Source organism: Malania oleifera, chromosome 3 (genome assembly GCF_029873635.1).
Source record: "Malania oleifera isolate guangnan ecotype guangnan chromosome 3, ASM2987363v1, whole genome shotgun sequence".
Classification (NCBI taxonomy): domain Eukaryota; kingdom Viridiplantae; phylum Streptophyta; class Magnoliopsida; order Santalales; family Ximeniaceae; genus Malania; species Malania oleifera.
The window spans coordinates 118,194,333-118,200,332 of record NC_080419.1 but is presented as its reverse complement, the minus strand read 5'-3'; positions in this window follow the sequence as shown (position 1 = coordinate 118,200,332).

Here is a 6,000-nt window from a genome sequence, read left to right as displayed (position 1 = left end):
TATTTAGGTGCTATAATAAATATACAGTATATATTGCATGCTTAAAAACATTAGTAATATCATAGCTGAATAACATACAATCTTATAATTATACTGAATCATATTGTTCATAAAATCATCTAATATAATTAATAATTTTGAAATTTACCCAGGATGAATAGTTAGCTGATGTCATGTATTACCCCCCTATGACGGGTTGTGCAGCTCGAAGGCAGGACCCAACAATGGTTGACCGACCACTGCCGAGTAAAAAATATCTTTAAGTATGATGGGCCTGCCACACCCTAATCCGGACTGTCAGGTGGATGTATATAACTTTACACTGAAAGCCACATCGACTATCCATCTCCCCCCCCCCCCATCCACGAGTAGGGGCAATTAACACAAGTTTGAACTGAACTGAATTGTATAGCTACGATACTGTGTTCCTGATAACTGATCTGAACTATCATCCAAATTCTAATAACATATAGTACATCATAATATACTGTTTGAACATAAATAAATTAATAGCATTTTCTGATTTTTGTAATAACATAAATAATTACGGCCTTGCGCCGATTACATTCATAACTGTGGCCTTGTGTCGAAAACATACATATTTGCGGCCTTGCGCTGGCTATCAATCACGGCTTTGCACCAAACATATCATACATACTTATCTGAATAAATGTACTGGTTATCATATATTTCGAAATCATAGTTTACCATATTATCATGATATTCCTCCAATAACTGCAAATATGTTTTTCCTGTAAAACTGACTCAACATAATACAATTTGCGTAAAATAATATTCATACCACACAAACTGAATAAAATCATGAATTCCATTATGAAATTATATTTCCTGACATTTCATACTAAAAATACATATTCCTGTGTAACAGCAGTATTTTCCCAAATATACTTTTCTACACATATGCTTATATATGATACATACTTTCTGAACATAAATCTACTAGTAAATAATAATAATAATTTTTGTGGAAAATGGTTATTTTAGTTTATCCCCTTACCTGACTACTGGAAAAAGTCCCTACAACGTCTAGTCATACATCCACAGGGTTTCCCGTTCAACACCCTGAAAATAATATTTTTCTCAACAAAACTTCAGTATTTATTCGAGCACTACATTTTCTACAACTTTGGAATGGGCAAATACTAAATAAAAACCTTACCTTAAATTTGGGATGAAATCAAAGTTAACCCCACCAACGATCCACTCCAGCAGACTTGAAGAGAACTTTCTTAATAGTGTCGTGGTGGTCTCGGATCGTCAAACCGGCAAGAATCCGACCCAGAATCTTAGAGAGAAGGGGGAGGGGACGAACAGGAGAGAGAGAGAGAGAGAGAGAGAGAGAGAGAGAGAGAGAGAGAGAGAAAGAGAGAGAGTGTGGTTTTTCGTGAAAATTTTTGCAGAAAAATCGAGTTTAGGCTATTTATACACCTGCACTTGTCGATGAGTCACGTCACTTCGTCGACGAGGCCACGAAGGAAGTTCATCGACAAAATTCAGAGCTGAAAATAGCCTCTTGGTATCTTCTCATCGACGAGACACGTGTCCCTGTCGACGATCCCAATAAGCGACTTTGTCGATGAGAACCTGTATGACCCCCTTTTACAATTTCTTTTTCTCCCTCTTTATTATTTAATCATTATAATTTCTTCGGGTCTCTACAATATGATTGTCCATCCAGGGAGAAATTTCAGTATTATACATATATGTCAAATGATTTACATATACAGATAAACTTATTATGATAAAGTATGCTTATGTTGAAAAATATGTATTTACCAGACTTACATATGTATGAGTACAACTTTACATGATTTGCCAGTTAAAGTAAATTATTTATAGGATATGTTTATGATACACTATAACTCATGTTGTCACACACTGATGATAATCTATTCCTTCTTACTGAGAGGTGTCTCACAACATTATTATCAAATATTTTTCATATGCCATGAGGGGCATAACGGTAATCAGAGTAGTGCAGTGGAAACGTGAGTGAAATAGAAGGTTTTATTTAGAATATATATTTAATTAAATCATGTTTTTGATGTACTCAAACTATTCTTGTAGGGATATGTAAACTATGATGTTGGAAATGATATTATAGTTGTATTGAGATAGTTTAGTACTCTGGTAATTAGCATTTGAGGACTTCCGTTGTCTTTATCGGTGATTCTTATAATATAAAATATTCAGATTGTTACAAGTGGTATCAGAGAATTTTAGAGTAAAATTTTTCAGGTCGTCATAGATGGTCTTAAGCTTTTAGTGACGAAATAAAATCATCACTAATTCTCCATTTTTAGTGACAATTTTAATATTCGTCACTAATAAGTAGTAGTCACTGCCGTTTTAGTGACTAATTTGAAACCGTCACTAACAACTTTATATTTTGTAGTAAAAAGTGTTTCCTTTTTTTTTTTTTTGGCTCTCCATATCATTTAATACAACACAAAGTGTAAGAGCTTCTTAATCAATTCATGCATAATCAGAAAGTTGGTAGACATCGGCTCAATCTTGAGAACCTTGGCGAAAAGGGATTCCACCATCAAATTTTCATCCATTAGGGAAATCCTTCAAAAAGTGATGAGAATAACTCTTGGAGCACTCATGCCAACAAAGCCTTCGAAAGGCATACCCATGTGTCCATAGAGCCCTTAACTTGCATTTAAAAGCAACAATTTGTTTCACAAAAGGGATACCTTTTTACTACATTTCCTAAGAAAGAGTAAATCATTTAACTATCAGAGATGCGATTTGGGATTACCTAGAGCTTGAAAGAATATGGAAATATAAAGAGGGTAGAGTTGTAAAAAAAAATGAAGAAAACATTTTAATTAGTGCCGTGAAGAAAAAAAAATTATGGTTTAATTCTTTGAAAGTCGTAAAGGACATGTTTAGTGTGCACATCACATATAATGTGTGGCATGTCGCCTAGGTGAGTTGTGAAGGTAGTCATCCAAATGGGGAGAAATCAACATTGGCAAGCTCTGTGAGCTACAAGTGACTAAACCTAATTAACAACCAGGTGGAAAAAGTGAAAAAGGCACCTCATTTGGCTAGGCGAATATCTTATTGCCAATGTAATACAATGCATGCTAGTAGCCAAAGGTAATGTGATGATAGAGTTAGGAAAAAAAATGTTGATTACCATGAATTACTCACATCTGGGTGATTGCCGCCCATGAATTCAAGTTGGCCTATACCTATTGGTAAAAGATGCGTCATTAACCAGATGTAATGCATCATTTGAGAAAAGCAAAAAGCTAAGGTGAGTAAGATGTATTTCGCCGCAAACATGCAATGACATGCGCTGTTCTCACTCAAATTGCTTATAGAGTTGACAAATACCAAGTTCAAGAGTATGAAGTGTGCACAAAACACATGACAATACAAATGAAATGAAAATAATCAAATACTATGCAAGTGAAATGAAAATAAACAATGATATACAAATAAAATAAAAATAATCAATACTATACAAATGAAATAAAAATAATAAATGATATACATACAAATGAAATGCAATGACAATAATGCTAAACTACTCGGTGCCACAGCGAGGTCGTCTCTGGGGTCGTGGTGGCTGCCATCTACGTCTGCGCCCTCCCTGCTGGTCACTACATCAGGTGTCCTGTCCTGTCATCTTAGATGTGGATCATCTCCACCAAGAGGTACTACATAATCATCATCCATGCGAAGCGCACGTGGTGAGAACTGATACAATGTCTCGAGAGGAGAACGAGGTGGCATAGCGGGTGCATCAACCTCCTCCCCATCGAAAAGGTCGTCTAATAAAAATGACATTGATGGGGTGCCAGTAGAGTCAGATGGGGCGTCAGCCAATCTACTCGACGGTCCTGCAATATCAACTGCAATGGAAGGCGCATAAGGTGCTGACGGACCGAACACGTACTCTGCTTGTACAACCGGTGGTGAGGAAATGGGACTCGCTGGATCTAAAATTATCAATATATCATCTTATGATTGTTGAACTATATGCATTGGATCTAAAATTATCAATATATCATCTCATGATTGTTATATATATATATATATTTAAATATCCAACATGCTTATAATAAAAATTGCAATAGAAAAATTAAATGGAAAACTGAACAAAATTAAAATACATACCTCAAATTTGGGAGTTTGAAATAAAAACCTTCAATCAACGAATTGAAGGTAATCAAACTAAATAATGCACACTAACAAATCAACCAATAAATAAATATTAGAGATATATACACTTTTCATTTTAACACAATATTTACTTTCCATTTTTTTCCAATTCTCTTATGTATATATACCCTTGTAATCCTTGTATTAAACACAATAATCAATATAATTTTTCTCTAATTTTAACATGGTATAAGAGAAACCCTAATTTTTTTTTCTATCTTTCTTGCCGTCGCCCACTCTTGCTGCACCCTTGCCGCTGCCCACCCTTGTTGCACCATTACCGGCACTGTGACAACCAGAATAAAATGGAATTTAGATAATAAAGAGGAAAGGAAATTACCAAAGTACTCGTCGACTAACACAGGGGATTTTTCGACGAGGGTATAAGGGAATTCGTCGACGAATACTGAATTTCGTCGACGAAGAAATACCGAGAGAGGTTTGAACCAACTGAATTTCGTCGACGAGGACTAAATTTCGTCAACGAAATTATAAAGGATTCGTCAACGAATGATGTGGCTCGTCAACGAATCCAGTTCTATAAATATAAAAAAATCCGGATTTTTACTTCACAGTTAAGCAAACTCTCTTCCCTCTCTCTTCTCCCTTCAGCTCCCTCTCCTTCTTTCTTCGATTTTGGGTCAGATTTACGCCGATTCGACAATCTGAAGCCACCACGACGCTCCTGGGGAAGTTCTCTCCAAATCTGCCAGGGCAAATCGTTGGTGGAAGCAAGTTGGAATTCATCCCTGAGTTGAGATAAGACTTTTTAAGTCAAATTTGGTCTTACGGTAGTTATAGGAAATGATATACACGTAAAAATACTAAAGTTTAATACTAGGAGTTTTCATTTTCAAGGTATTGATCAGGAAATCCTACGGGGGGTCAGACCAAGATATTTTAGGGGCTTTCTCAGTAGCTAGATAAGGGAATAAATTAAAGCAGTCATTTTCATGCAAATTATTATTATTTATGAGAAAAGCTATTTTCTAGAAAGCATGTATTATAGCTGTAGATTACGAAGGAAATGTACGTTTGAGAAAAATGCTGCTAATATGTTGAAATGTATATGTATATGTATGAGATGCCAGAAAGTATGATTTTAAAATGCAATGTATGGTTTTATAAGGCAAATGTGTGGCATGAATATTATTTTACATGGAGAAATATTATGATATGATAATGATATGAATGCAGTATGATTTGAGAAATTATATAAGTATACAGTACATTATGATTTTGATAAATGCATAACAAAATGATTATTTTCAGAATGACGTACTTATGTATGACTTCGGCACGAGGCCGTAATTATGAAACGTTCGACGCGAGGCCGTAATTATGAAATGTTCAGCACAGGGCCGTAATTATGAAATGTTCGGCACAGGGCCGTAATTATGAAACGTTCAGCACGAGGCCGCTATAATATCATGTATTATATATTATCAGAACCCAGATGTTAGTTTAGTTCAGTTTCAGGAGCTCGGTACCGTAGCTATATATAGATCAGATATCTATGTTCAGACTTGTGTTAACCACCCCACGAGGGGGTGGAAGATGGATAGTTGATGTGGCTTTCAGTGTAGAGTTGTAGACGTCCACCTGACAATCCGGACCAGGGTGTGGCGGGCCCATCGTACTTACAGATATTTTTGACTCGGTAGTGGTCGGCCAGCCATTGTCGGGTTCTACCTTCGGGTTACACAACCCGTAATGGGGGGTAATACATGACATCAGCTAACTATTCATCCTAGGTATGTTTTCAATATTATCAGTTATAATAGACATTTTATGTATGAT